This window comes from Chiloscyllium plagiosum, chromosome 18 (genome assembly GCF_004010195.1).
Source record: "Chiloscyllium plagiosum isolate BGI_BamShark_2017 chromosome 18, ASM401019v2, whole genome shotgun sequence".
NCBI classification, from domain to species: Eukaryota; Metazoa; Chordata; class Chondrichthyes; order Orectolobiformes; family Hemiscylliidae; genus Chiloscyllium; species Chiloscyllium plagiosum.
The window spans coordinates 17,983,497-17,998,991 of NC_057727.1; the positions used below are offsets into that span (position 1 = coordinate 17,983,497).

A 15,495-nucleotide genomic window follows, 5' to 3' on the forward strand; every position below is an offset into this window, starting at 1 on the left:
GGAGCGGGAAGTGGAAGAGATGCGGTGGAGGGCATCGTCGACCACGTCGGGGGGGGAAATTGCAGTCCTTGAAGAAGGAGGCCATCTGGGTTGTGCGTTTTTGGAACTGGTCCTCCTGGGATACTAGCTAGGACTAGTAGATAATGTTTGTCTTGCCAACAATGCCCGCATTCTCAGTGATTCCTTAAAGGAAAAGACCTTCCAGTTTATGTCATTTATAAAATTAACGGTCTGGTGAAATAGACATATTTGCCTCCCGCCTTTACATTTTCACTGGTGAAAAATGATTAGAAATGTACTGAACAAATTTTTGAACAGTTGAAGTCAAAATTCTTTCACATCAATGAGTATGTTGGCTATTTGTGAGTTAATTTAAAAGATTGAAATTGGTGCAAATTCCTTAGTTTGTTATTATTCCATGCTTTTTTTTGACTCCACAGAGTAATGATCATCTTTGTCAAAATAACTTATGATTTTAAAGGGGAGTTAAAATTGAGCTTCATCAGTATTTGTTCAAAATTTTGTGATCTAAGACCCAAGATATTTTTCTTTGTTCACTGAGTTCTTTTGCAAATGTTGATATTCTTGGTGAAAGCCATCAGCAAAACCTAATATATAACTTATTACTGTTGAGCAATTCCATGGACCACGTGATGATTACAGTAGTACACATATTGCTTCTCTGCCACCAAACTAAGAACACCAGAATATTTTAGAAGTGAAAATACAACTAGAACCAAAAGTAATTTTGTTTCTTTTTAAAGATTGGCCTCACCTGCCATCTTTCTCATGTTAACATTCAATACCTTTTTCCATAAATGCACTGCATTGTCTTTATTGAAATTTTCATCCTGTTTGGATGGCATTCTCTGAAGCTTTTCATTATATCTGTTAGCTGCTGGATGAAAAGGTTTCACATTCTTTCTTAAACTTTCCAAATGTTTAACAGGTATTCCTGCAGAACAATGTTATCAAATTCTTTCGTAATTTTGAAAACTTCAAAGTGATCATTTTGTTTTAGTTAAATAAATGGCTTGCTAATGTTAATTTACACACAAAATATCATGCTTTATTGGCAAACATAGTTTCAAATGATAAATAATATAATTTATCATTTTTGACAACCTTTAAATAAGACAAATTGTAAATGTTTGATGCACTTCCAACAGTGCACCTTCTTTCATAAAGTTTACAGCATTTTGCTAGAAATGAGCACCTTACTATGAGAGTTTTGCTCAGACACAAATATGAATCAGTAATGACTTCTGTAGTGAAATAATTAAAATTGAGACCAGAACAGACTAACCTCTTACCTTGCAATTTGAATGATTTCCTTTTTCACCTGAGTTAGCAACATAACCAGTTATGTATTTTCCTGGTGGCTGTTTGAGATCCATCCAGAATTTATGGCATATTATGGGAGAAATGCTTTTGGAGCCAAGATGTTAAATGTAGGTGTGGAGAATGAACCATGTCAGTGGATTATTAACTTCAGTTTGCAACAGCTGTAAACTGAGCGTCTGGAAGATTTTTCTGGATTCCATCATTTTCTATGATTTTATCTGATGCCAAAGTTCAAAATAACTTATGATTTTAAAGGGGAGTTAAAATTGAGCTTCATCAGTATTTATTCAAAATTTAACATCAGCTCAAACTGGCACCATATCTTGTACACAGTTGTTGTTCTGATAGTGACAAAACATCTGTTCATTTCATTTCACTATATTGTTTCCCTTGAGGGGAACTATATGTTTATGCCATAACATTAGGAAAACTGGGTCCAGTGGGACTTAATAAGAGGAGAACATTTAATAAAAAGGCAATGTGTGAGCGTCTGAATTGGCAGCATAATCATTCAAGGTTTTCACTTTAAAGGTAATGTATGATCAATGAAAATATATAATGGAAAACTAAAACCAAAAATTAGAATCTAGACCTAATTTGTAATGTTAACTAATATAGAAACATAAAACAGTTTGACAGATTGATATCATGTTGTATAAAAATTGTTACACTCACTAACCATAAGTGAAATAACTCCATGAAAGCCAGTATCCTGTCACCAAGTCACCCTTTATTTACATATGCATAGCACAAGACACTGACCCAGGTAGCTTACAGCTGGCTCCTAAGTGAATCCCTGACCTTCCTGTTTATATTTGTCATTCAGGACTCTGATTGCACCAGGTTAAAAGCCCCAAGTCATGGAACTCATATTCTATGAGGTCTAACTGACTGACTGACCTCATTCCAATCACTACAATAAGGAGTGGTGGCTGATTTCTGATTTGTACTATTTCAAGGAAACTATAAATCTGATCAAGAGTAAGTTAAGAATCTGAAACAGGAGTTCAATCTGTCTCTTAAGCCTACAATGATTCTAATGGAAGTCGAGTGGAAGAAGGGGAGGCTCAACCAACCCATTCTTAAAAGATGTGCCTGTCATTGAAAGCCTTTAAGGAAGCCTCTAATTTAGCATTGTTTCTGTTCTAAACCCATGCCTGATTCATTTGCTGGGCCATGCAACACCCAGTGACAAAGTGGCAAAAAGGGTGTGATCCATAAGGCAAATGCTTTTTTTGTAGCAGGCTGTCGGAGCATGAGAATTCCGTCCTGGCAGAACAAGCTTAGGTGTAAATGTTCTATTCAGCTTTATAATTTCCCCAACATACCAGTTATCACCAAACCTCAACATCACAGTCCACAATCTTCCCCGATCTCTGACTATCCCCCAAGTGATTTCCGTCTGACTCCTTTCACCGTATTCAACTCACATCACTGGTGATGTCTACCCACAAACACAAAAGTTACTTAAGTCAAGCAAAGAACTGTAGATGCTGGAGGTCTGAAACAAAGAAATAAAGTGATGGAGAAACTCAGCAGGTCTGGCAGCATCTATGAAGAGAAAAACAGAGTTTTTGTTTCAAGTCCAGCGACTCTTCATTTAAAAACTGGTGTGGAAATGTTAGCTCTGATTTTTTTTCCATGGATGCTGCCAGACTTGCTGAGTTTCTTAACCACTTTCTTAATTGTGGCTGCAAAGAAACTCTACAACGTTCAGAGAATCCCACCCTTTGGATTCCCTGACCATAATTTCTTCCCTGCTACCAAATAATATCACATTGGGGTGGACTATAAACAAAGAATTAACTAATGCCTGTAAAAATGATACTGTCGTTATCATGGGGGATTTTAATCTAATCGATTGGTAGAACCAGGTTGGTCAGGGTAGCCTTGAGGAGGAGTTTATTGAATCTATCCATGATAGTTTTCTTGAACAGTGTGTAATGGAACCAACGAGGGAACAAGCTATCCTAGAGCTGGTCCTGTGTAATGAGACAGGAATAATTAATGATGTCATAGTCAGGGATCCTCTTAGAAGGAGCGATCACAGTATGGTTGAATTTAGAATACAAATGGAAAGTGTGAAGATGAAATCCAATACCAGGGTCCTGTGCTTAAACAAAGGGGACTACAATAGGATGAGGGAGGAGATGGCTAAAGTAGACTGGAAGCAAAGACTTTATGGTGGGATAGGAGAAAGTGAGGACTGCAGATGCTGGGGATCAGGGTTGAGAGTGTAGTGCTAGAAAAGCACAGCAGGTCAGGCAGCATCCGATGAGCAGGAGAATCGACGTTTCGGGCATAAGCCTCTCATCAGGAATGAGGCTTGTGGGTTGGGACTGGGGTTTGGGCGAAGGTAGCTGAGAAAGCGATAAGTGGATGAAGGTGATGGAGAAGGTGATAGGTCAGAGGGAGGAGTGATGGACAGGTCCGGAAGGCGGTGCCGAGTTGGAGGCTTCGGACTGTGATAATGTGGGGGGAGGGGAAATGAGGAAGTGTTGAAACCCACATTTATCCTGTGTAGTTGCAGGATCCAAAGGCGTTCTTCCTCCAAGCATCGGGTGGTAACGGTTTGGCAGTGGAGGAGGCCCAGGACTTGGATGTCCTTGATGGAGTGGGAGGGGGAGTTGAAGCGTTCAGCTATGGAGCAGTGGGGTTGATGGGTGTGGGTGTCCCAGAGATGTTCTCTGAAATGATCTGCAAGAAGGCGCCCTGTCTTCCCGATGTAGAGGAGACCAGACTGGGTGTAATGGATGCTGTAGATGACATTGGTAGAGGTACAGGTGTGGAAGGATCCCTTGGGGCTTTGGATGGAGGTGAGGGCAGTAGTGTGGGCGCAGGTTTTGCACTTCCTGATGCGATGGGGAAAGGTGCCTGGAGTTGGGTAGGGGCTGGTGAGAGGTGTGGACCTGACGAGGGAATTGTGGAGGAAATGGTCTTTTTGGAAAGCTGATAGGGGTGGGGAGGGAAACGTATCTCTGGTGGTGGTATCCGTTTGGAGGTGGCGGACATGCCAGAAGTGGTATGGGCAGATTGGTGGGGTAGAAGGTGAGAACCATGGGGCTCTATCCTTGTTGCATTGGGAAGGGTGGGGTTCAAGGACTGTGGTGTGTGAAGTGGAGGAAATGCGATGGAGGGCATCGTCAACTATGTGGGAAGGGAAGTTACAATCGTGCAAGAAGGGGGCCATTTTCTACATAGAGTCATAGAGATGTACAGCATGGAAACAGACCCTTCGGTCCAACCCATCCATGCCGATCAGATATCCCAACCCAATCTAGTCCTACCTGACAGCGCTCGGCCCATATCCCTCCAAACCCTTCCTATTCATATACCCATCCACATGCCTCTTAAATGTTGCAATTGTACCAGCCTCCAACACATCCTCTGGCAGCTCATTCCGTTCACGTACCACCCTCTGCGTGAAAAAGTTGCCCCTTAGGTCTCTTTTATATCTTTCCCCTCTCACCCTAAACCTATGCCCTCTAGTTCTGGACTCCCCGACCTCAGGGAAAATAGTTTGTCTATTTATCCTATCCATGCCCCTCCAAAGGAAGGATGGTCTTCTTCTTTCACGATCGCAACTTCCCTTCCCACGCGGTTGACGATGCCCTCCAACGCATCTCCTCCACTTCATGTACCACAGCCCTTGAACCACAACCGTCCCAAAGCAACAAGGACAGAACCCCCCCCGGTCCTCACTTCCACTCCGTCCCAAAGCAACAAGGACAGAACCCCCCCGGTCCTCACCTTCCACTCCACCAACCTCCACATACAATGCATCATCCTCCGCCACCTCCAACCGGACCCCACCACCAGAGATATATTTCCCTCCCCACCCCTATCAGCGTTCCGAAGAGACCATTCCCTCCGCAACTCCCTCATCAGGTCCACATCCCCCACCAGACCACACCCCACTCCTGGCACCTTTCCCTGCCACCATAGGAAATGCAAAACCTGTGCCCACACCACTCCCCTCACCTCCATCCAAGGCCTCAAGGGATCCTTCCATATCTGTCAGAAATTTACCTGTACCTCTACCATTGTCATCTACTGCATCAGTTGCACTTGGTGTGGTCTCCTCTACATCAGGGAGACAGGACGTCTTCTTATGGATTGTTTCAGAGAACATCTCTGGGACACCCGAAGTCACCAACCCCACTGCCCCATGGCTGAACACTTCAACTCTCTTTCTCACTCCGTCAAGGTCCTGGGCCTCCTCCACCACCAAATGGTTACCACACAACGCCTGGAGGAGGAACGCCTCATTTTCTGCCTTGGGACCCTGCGACTACACAGGCTAAATGTGGATTTCAACAACTTCCTCATTTCCCCTCCCCCCACATTATCCCAGTCCCAAGCCTCCAACTCGGCACCGTCCTCCGGACCTGTCCATCACTCCCCACTCTGACCTATCACCTTCATCCACCTATCGTTTTCTCAGCTACCTTCCCCCAAACCCCACTCCCTCCCATTTATCTCTTAGCCCCGACCCACAAGCCTTGTTCCAGAATAATGGCTTATGCCCGAAACGTTGATTCTCCTGCTTATTGGATGCTGCCTGACCTGCTGTGCTTTTCCAGCACTACACTCTCAACTTTATGGTGGGATAGTTGATGAACAGGGGAGTACTTTCAAAGCAATTTTTCAAAGTACGCAGCAAAAGTATATACTAGTGGACAGGAAGGACTGTAGGAAAAAAGGGTAACTTGCCATGGGTGTTTAAAGAAATAAGGGAGGCTATCAGATTGAAAGAGAGGGCATACAAAGTGGCCAAGATTGGTGGGAAACTAAAAAATTGGGCAAGTTTTAAAGGTCAACAGAAAGGCACTAAAAAAGCAATAAAGAAAATTAAGATATATTATGAGAATAAAGTAGCTCAGAAAATAAAGACAGATAGCAAATTTTCTATTAATATATAAGACGAAAAAGAGTGGCTAAAGTAAACCTTGACCCTTTAGAGGATGAGAAGGGGGATTTAGTAATGGGACATGAGGAAATGGCCAAGGCATTGAACGGGTATTTTGTGTCGCTCTTCACAATGGAGGATACAAATAACATGCCAGTAATTGACAAAGAGATGAAGGTAGATGAGGACCTGGAAATAATCATTATCATGAAAGAGGTAGCGTTGGGAAAGCTAATGGAGCTAAGGATAGACAAGTCTCCTGGTCCTAACAGAATGCATCTTAGGGTACTAAAAGAGATGGTGGGAGAAATAGCAAATGCACTTGTGGTCATTTTCCAAAATTCACTGCATTCTGGGACAGTTCCAGCAGATTGGAAAACAACAAATGTGACACCACTGTTTAAAAACAGAGGTGCACAAAAGATGGAGAATTATAGACCTGTTAGCTTAACTTGTCTAAAGGGAAAATGCTTGAGTCTATTATCAAGGAAGAAATAACAAGTCGTCTAGTTAGAAATTATCCTGTTGGTCAGATGCAGAAGGGTTCATGAAGGGCAGGTCATGCTTAATTAATCTACTGGAGTTTTTTGAAAACATTATGAGCACGATAGACAATGGGAACCCAGTAGATGTGACGTACCAAGATTTCCAAAAGTCATTGAATAAAGTGCCGCACAAAAGGCTGCTGCATCAGATAGAGATGCAAGGCGTGACGAGCAATGTATTTACATGGATAGAGCATTGGTTAACTAATAGGAAGCAAAGAATGCTTTTCTGGTTGGCAAACAGTGACTAATAGTGTGCTTCAGAGATCAGTGTTGGGACTGCAATTATTCACAATTTACATAGATGATTTGTAGTTGGGGAGCATGTGCAGTATGTCAAAGCTTGCAGATGACATTAAGATGAATGGTAGAGCAAAGTGTGCAGAGGATTGTGAAACATTGCAAAGGGACATAGATAGTGAGTGAGCAAAGGTTTGGCAGATGGAATACAATGTTAATAAATGTGAAGTCATCCATTTTGGTAAGAATAACAGTAAAAAGGGCTATTATTCGAATGGTAAAAACTGCAGCATGCTGATGTGCAGAGGGGCCTTGATATCCTTCTGCATGAATCACAGAAGGTTAGTCTGTCGGTACAACAGGTAATTAAGATGGCAAATGGAACGTTGTCCTTCATTGCTAAAGGGATTGAGTTTAAAAGCCCTGAATAGGTGCTGATGAGCCCACACTTTGGAATACTGCATGCACTTTTGGTCTCTTCACTTGAGAAAGGATATACTGGCACTAGAGGAGATGCAGATGAGGTTCACTAGGTTGATTCTGGAGTTGATGGGGTTGGCTTATGAGGAGGGACTGAGGAGACTGGGATTATATTCATTGGAATTTAGAAGAATTTAGGGATCTTATAGAAACATATAAAATTATGAAGGGCATAGATAGGATAGAAGTAGAGAAGATGTTTCCACGGCAAGTGAAACTAGGACAAGAGGGCATAGCCTCAAGATTAGAGGGAGCAGATTTAGGACCAAACTGAGAAGGAACCTCTTCACCCAGAAGGTGTAAATTTGTGGAATTTACTGTCCAATTAAGTAGTTGAGGCTGCCTTCGTAAATATTTTTAAAGCTAAGATTGTTAATTTTTAAACAGTACAAGAATTAAAGTGAGAGGGTTGGTAGGTGGAGCTGAGGCCAAGAAAAGAGGCTAGCATGGCCAGGTGGCCTACTCCTGCTCCTATTTCTCATGTTTTTATGTTCTATTCCAAAATGTTGTCCCCTATATTAGGACAGCTATTTCATTACACATGGAGCAAAGTGAAAATTTCTCCATTTGCACATGAACAGGAAGTAGACAGTGCATCCCAGATATCGATCAGTTTAGATTTGTAAGTCCTGTAAGTTCACCTTCATTACTGGATGTATGTTTATTACAAGGTCATTATGATACAAAGTTAAAAATCACACAACACCAGGTTATAGTCCAACAGGTTTATTTGGAAGCATTAGCTTTCGGAGCACTGCCCGTTCAGGTGGTTGTGGAGTGTAAGATCGTAAGACACAGAATTTATAGCAAAAGTTTACAGTGTGATGTAACTGAAATTATATATTGAAAAAGACCGGGATTGTTTGTTAAGTCTCTTATCTTTTAGAATGACCATGTTGGTTTCAGTTCTTTCATATATAAATCGCAAAAACTTTTTAAAAGGTACAAGCTCAAGTGAACTTTCACAATGTCATGTCAGCCCGGATAATGCACTTAAGGTGTGAGCTGCCTTGTGTGAGACTGTCTGTGCCACAATGTTCAGACTGATTCTAGTCTAAAAAGTGGATTACAGAATCTTACATGGATTCATGCAGTTTTTGAGCAAAGTAAAATGTAATTCTGCAAGTACAAATTCACTCCACAAACTTTTATGTGTATATGTGTGTGTGTTGGGGTGGTTAGTGTGTATGGGGGTTTGGAGGTTGAGTGTCTGTGAAAGAGTGTGTGTATGTGTGTGAGTGTAAAGGGGTATAAATCTGTGAGAGGGTGCGTGTGGGAGTGTGTGTATGAGAGAGGGTCTGTGTGAGTGTATGGGTCTGTAGGAGTATGTGTGTGCATGTGTGTGTGCGTGCATCTGTCTGTGTGTATCGTGCAATGGAGTCACTTGTAGTGTGACATGAACCCAAAGTCCCGGTTGAGGCCATCCCCAAGGGAACCGAACTTGGCTGTGAGCCACATTTCGTTGTTGCCTGTACTGATGCACGCACCTTCTCACAAACTCACACACATACACACACTCTTTCACAGACACTTATAACCCCCACCCCATTCCCCCCACCTCCCCCCATACACACCCATATGCACATATATACACATTTGTACTTGCAGAATTATATTTTACTTTGCTCAACAACTGCATGAATCCATGTAAGATTCTGTAAATACATTTTTTAGACTAGAATCAGTCTGAACATTGTGGCACAGACAGTCTCACACAAGGCAGCTCACACCTTAAATGCATTATTTAGGCCGACATGACACCAATTGTTAAAGTTCACTTGAGAATGTAACTTTTAAAAAAATTTTGCAATTTACATATGAAAGAACTGAAACCAACATGGTCATTCTAAAAGATGAGAGACTTAACAAACAATCGAGGTCTTTTCCAATATATAATTTCAGTTACATCACACTGTAAACTTTTGCTATAAATTCTGTGTCTTACGATCTTATGCTCCACAACCACCTGGTGAAGGAGCAGCACTCCGAAAGCTAGTGCTTCCAAGTAAACCTGTTGGACTATAACCTGGTGTTGTGTAATTTTTAACTTTGTACACCCCGGTCCAACACTGGCATCTCAGAATTATGATACAAACCAGCCAACCTAACATGGCCATTGCATGGTTACCTACCAATCTGATAACCAGAATTTAAAAAAAAACAGCATGAGCATTTGCAGCCTGCCCTGTTTATCAATAACCAATAATGATGAAGATGACACAATGAAAATGGAAATATATATGGTCCAAAGGATAAAATACAGTTCCCAAAAGATTAAAACTGGAAGCATTTTATTATTAAAAGGGAAATACAAAACTTTGTCAGAAAACTTGAATCATGATTTTTACTTGTTTTAAACCTCGGGTCAAAATTTCCTATTTCTAATACTGATGACAATTACTACGTTAATTCTTTTTCCTAATATAAGTGAATGCTCTTAGTGCCTAACAAAATGTGTTACTGCAACATGATGAAATGTTGAAACCACAGCAACTGGAAGTAAGATACTGCTGAACAATATATACTAAACTATTCTCCTCAGAAAAACTTCCAATGATTCTTGTGTTAATTTCTGTCTGCAGTCATTGTTGCTGTGCAGAGAAAAACTATCTGTGTAAGCACATGAGAATGAAAGGATTTAGTAGTACAGAACTCCCCCCAGTACTCACCCCCAGTCTGTCTACTGTCATTAATCTTCTACCAGCTTGAGGCACGTGGCTCAAGTCAGGAATTAGAACAAGAACATTGGTTTCATTGAAGTGAAAAGAAATTCTGAAAATGGTTAATCTGTGGCTTGCGTGTTCTGAGGGTGGTATTGAGAAATGTGCAAATGATGAGGAACTTCCGATAAAGAAACAGATTAAATTATCTAAACAAGATGTCAAAAAGAACATTTCCATTGGAATAAACACAAAGCCTTTAATGTTTCACACGTTCTACAAAGTCAAATGATGTCAAAGTAAATTATGCTACAGATCCTTTAGAAACACAACAATGCTACGCCTATGACTCTGGGCAAAACTATAAGGTCAGAAAAGAATAAGTAGTATACAGTCATAGTAGGCCATATATTTTGAATGCAAGAAAATGTAAATGTCCAGGAGCAGAAATTTTGTAATTACAATAGCTCAGTTGTGTATTCTGAGACTGGTGTTTTGATAATGTTTGGAAAGGACTGATATTTTCCCTGTCATAAAGACGACTACAAGCAAGATAAACCATCTTGTACAATGTTCTATAGAACACAATGACCTGTCTACCACAGTTTCTAAATGTGATGTGGAAGTGCCAGTGTTGGACTGGGATGGACAAAGTTAAAAATCACACAACACCACGTTTAGTTCAAGTTTATTTAGAAATACAAGCTTTCAGTGCAGCACTCGTACTTCCAAATAAAACTGTTGGACTATAACCTGGTGTGGTGCGATTTTTAACCGTTTCTAAATGCCTTCCAACACCAAGTCACAACTTGATCTCTCCCAGACTCCTTTGACATTTTACTCTCACTCAAACACCTGAGCATATTCCACCTTTTGATTTACCTTTAAAATCCTAATTAATTTCTCTAGATTATCACCTCAAAAGTTTTTTTATTCTATTCTTCCTTCCCTCAGCCTCTATTCAGCAACTTCTCTTTGCAGTATTTTTAATAGTTATGTCAAATCCCCTTACATACTGTCCAATAATTTCACTGCTGTGCTGGCGCCTTTGAACGATCTTTTCCTTATGTTCATCTGCTTGACCTGTGATCTCGCTACACTGTGGTCCCATTAATGTCATTACTGTTACCTCTGCAAGAAACATCCATACTCTGGATGAGCCATAACCACTTGTAGTAATACAGTAATAGTTGAGTTCAATGGTGAAAATATATTAAAAAATCACTTCCAGGTGTAAATATTCATTACAAGAAATAATACACTTTAGAAGTCCATCAGCAAATGTAAAACACTTTGTGATGCCCTGAGGTCATATAAGGTATTAGATAATTGCAAGTCGTTTATTCCAGTGTCATTTTGGCTGGTTTCATTCTTTATTCTCTGCACTCATTCAAAACCTTAATTGTTCATATTCTATCCCACCCAGATCTGAGTTATTCAGCATCCCTGTGCTCATTTGTCTAAATTGGCTCCTGGTTTTCAACATCTCAAATGAAATTTACATGATCTCTGAACTACACATGATCTTAGCCAAAAAGGCAGGTGGGACTAGATTGGGTTGGATATCTGGTCAGCATGGACAAGTTGGAACGAAGGGTCTGTTTCCATGCTGTACATCTCTATGACTCTGGAGAGAAATCAGAGTTAATGTTTCAGGTCGAATAGCCCTTCCTCAGAACAGATGATGGGATTGGTCAATTTAATGGAAAAGAACTTCACATGTAATGTAAAGTAAACAAGTGATTTGATACCAGCCCATTACTTCACTCAAACTTGCCGAGCTTTTCAAACAATTTCTGTTTTTGTTTCTGATTTACAGCATCTGCAAGTCTTTCGATTTTTAAATTTTTACATCATTCTATTTGAATCATTCTATAGCCTCTCCCCATCTAGCTCTTTGAAAGCATAACAATTAAATCACAGTCAAATATGATGTAAATGAAATATGTAGTAACTTAATGTACAGCAAAATACAAAGGGTTGTGTTCTCATTTGAAGCACACTGGCAATGGGATTGGTCAATTTAATGGAAGAGGAATTTGAGTATCATGTAAAATAGACAGATGATTTGATATCAGCCCAATACTTCACTATTAGCTGCAGCTAATTTAATCTTCTTTTTGCACAAAGCTTGTGAAACTACAATTTGTTTATATTAAATTGGTTCATATCTCATTAAAATAGCAAATCTAGAAAATTCAACAGTACATATTGAATACTTGTACATTAATAACATTATTAATACATGCATATTTTTTGACTTGTATTTAAATTATACATTTCATCATATATGTGGAGTTGACAGAAAGCAAGTTTATAAGAGAGGTGTGTTAAAGTGGGCAAAGGAACTGAGAATTGAAGCAAGATAAGGAAACTCACGAAAGAGCTAAGTAAGCAGAGGCAATGAAGAACAGCAAGTTGTATTGTCTAGTAAAGGTTTGATAGGAAAGACAGAAGATGAGTAAATAAGAGTTAAAAATGCCAAGAACTGAGCCACTCTTTACATTTAAAAGCGAAATGATCTTTTTCAGATTTATTCATGGACATAGCAAGTTGATGGGGGAACATTGTTTTGTAAGAGAAATCTAAGATACTAAGCATTAGAATAAGTAAACCTTCAAAAAATAGTGCAGCAGAAGGCTCCAGAAAAGCAGCAGATTATAAAGATAAGTGTCTGACAGTACTGCTTACACAGTAATTGTAGAGACATTCATTAAGTTATTGTCGGGTATATTGAGTGCCCGGTAATTGTGGAAACGTCCATTAAGTCAAAAGAGAGTCTTATATTTACAGTTACTTTTCACCATTTGTCAAAACTTATTTGAGACTTTGAGTATTGGTGCTGAACATACGCTGTTCACGACCTCCAACACTCTGAAATGCAGCAATGCCATCTGCAAACATTCCTGAAGTGAGGTATTCTTTAAATAATCCTTCTACATTTCTGAAATTGTAGAGTTGCACGTTTTGACCTTTTGCTCAATAGATAACTTTGTGAATAAAAATAAACTGGAATGGTCTAACACCACACACTGTCTGATAAAACTTATCAGAAATCTGTGAAGTCCTATTGAAAACAATGTTATCTTGCTTGAGACTATGAATTGTGTCTGACAGTGATAAAGAGTCTGAGTCCTTTTTATCTCCTTCCATGAAACTTGACTGGACCAAAGAAAAAATTCAAAATGACAGCACTAAATCAGAATTTGGAACGCTTCAGTTCTGTCAAACAAATAAAGAGGAGCTAGGAACAGCATCCCAAAGAAACCAAGCACTCCTTGTGCTTTAGTAAATGCACATTCCACATGCTTTAGTAATGTGCTACATTACAATAGATGTTTGTGCATGGGTACAAATGAAGAATTGACACTCAGACAAAATGAGGTTGATTTCCTTTAATTCTTAGAAAGAACAATTCAAGCAAAATATCCTTGCTTGTTTTTCAAGCAAATTATAAAAGCATCTCAAATGTCACTGGAAATACCAAAACCTGAGGGAATATTAAAAATATGGTCTGATGCCACTACGATCTTTGACCAGCAGATCTTAGCCCCAAAGGGTACATGAGTATTTAAGCATTTACATAGTTTACCAGTGAAAACACAATGTCTCAGAAACATGGCTACTTGTGCACTTTGGAATCAAATAGCCCTTTGCGCTCAGTTGAGATTCTTCCTCATTGATTAACACTGATCAAAACTATTGCCCAAAGTTTTTGAGCTGCTCTTTCTGTTTAATGAAACAATGTATTCACAAAATATTCTTTAATACAGTGCTTCACAAACCTTTTCCTATTGTAACCCTTATGCAAGGCTTGAAAATGTTGTAACTCCTCAATCAGAACTGTGAAGTGACCAGGGCCTGACAGACAATCACTGTGTTACAGTGGAAACATAGATCTTAGACTCTCAATCAGGGCTCCATTATGGCCAATACTGCCTCAGGAGCCTAAAAGCCTAACATTTTACCTCATGATCCCATCCAGAGTCCTAAATCTCATTTTGCTAAGCTCTACTCTAATAGGTGTAGGGGCAAAAGCACGAGCAATTCTAGTATGCATGGACTTTAATAAGGCCTTCAATAAGATTTTGCATGGTAGACTGGTTTGTAAGGTTAGAGCACATGGGATCCAGGGAGAGATAGCTAATTGGATACAAAAGTAGCTTGATAGTAGGAGACTGAGGGTGGTGGTAGAGGGCTGTATTCAGACTGGAAGTCTGTGTCCAGCATTGTGTGCAGGGATCCGTGCTAGGTCCACTGTTGTTTGTCATTTATATAAACAATTTAGATGAGAATATAGGAGGCATGGTAAGTTAGTTTGCAGATGACACCGAAATTGGTGGTACAGTGGAATTAGGTTATCTATGAGTACAACAAGATCTTGATCAGCTGGGCCAATGGGCCGAGGAGTAGCAGATGGAGGTTTAATTTAGATAAATGTGAGGTGTTGCATTTTGATAAGACAGCCAGGACAGGACATATACGGTAAACGGTAAGGCCCTGGAGAGTGCTATCAAATAGAGAGACCTAGGAGTGAAGGTATATAGTTCCTTGGAAGTGGCATTATGGGTACACAGGATAGTGAAGAAGATGTTTGGCATGCTTGCCTCACTGTTCACAGCATTGAGTGTAGGACTTGGGACATCATGTTGCAGATGTACAAGACACTGGGGAAGCCACTTTTGGAGTACTGCGTACAATTCTGGTCCCTGCTAGAGGAAGGATGTTATTAAACTGGAGAGTTCAGGGCAGCATGGTGGCTCAGTGGTTAGCGGTGTTGCCTCACAGTGACAGGGACCCAGGTTCAATTCCATTTTCTGGTGGCTGTGTGGACTTTGCATGTTCTCCCCATGTCTGTGTGGGGTTTCCTCTGGGTGCTTTGTTTGCTCCCACAATCTAAAGATGCGCAAGCTAGGTGGGTCAACCATGGGAAATGCATAATTGCAGGGGTAGGGGGCTGGGTCTGAGTGGGGGGCTCTTCATAGGGTTGATGTGGACTCAATGGGCTGAAAGACCTGCTGCCACACTGTAGGGATTCTACGATTCTGTGAAAAGATTTACAGGGATGCTGTTGGGACTATAGGATTTGAGTTATAAGGATAGGCTGGGACTTCCTTTTCCTGGAGCCAAGGGATAACCTTATAGAGGTTCATTAAATCATGAGAGACATAGATAAGGTGAACAGCCAAATTTTTTTCTCCAGGGCACAGGTTAAGGTGAGAAGGAAAGACTTAAAAGGGACCTGAGGGGCAACTTTTCATCCAGTGGGTGTTGCGTATATGAAACAAACTGTCAGAGGAAGTGGTGGAAGCAAGTA

The 15,495-nt window shown here is 40.4% G+C and overlaps 1 protein-coding gene across 3 annotated transcripts in view; it reads left to right on the plus strand.

The window, feature by feature from the left end:
- LOC122558899 (NUAK family SNF1-like kinase 1) overlaps positions 1–15,495 on the plus strand; it is a 42,754-nt gene that overhangs the window by 13,062 nt on the left and 14,197 nt on the right. The window lies entirely within an intron of this gene.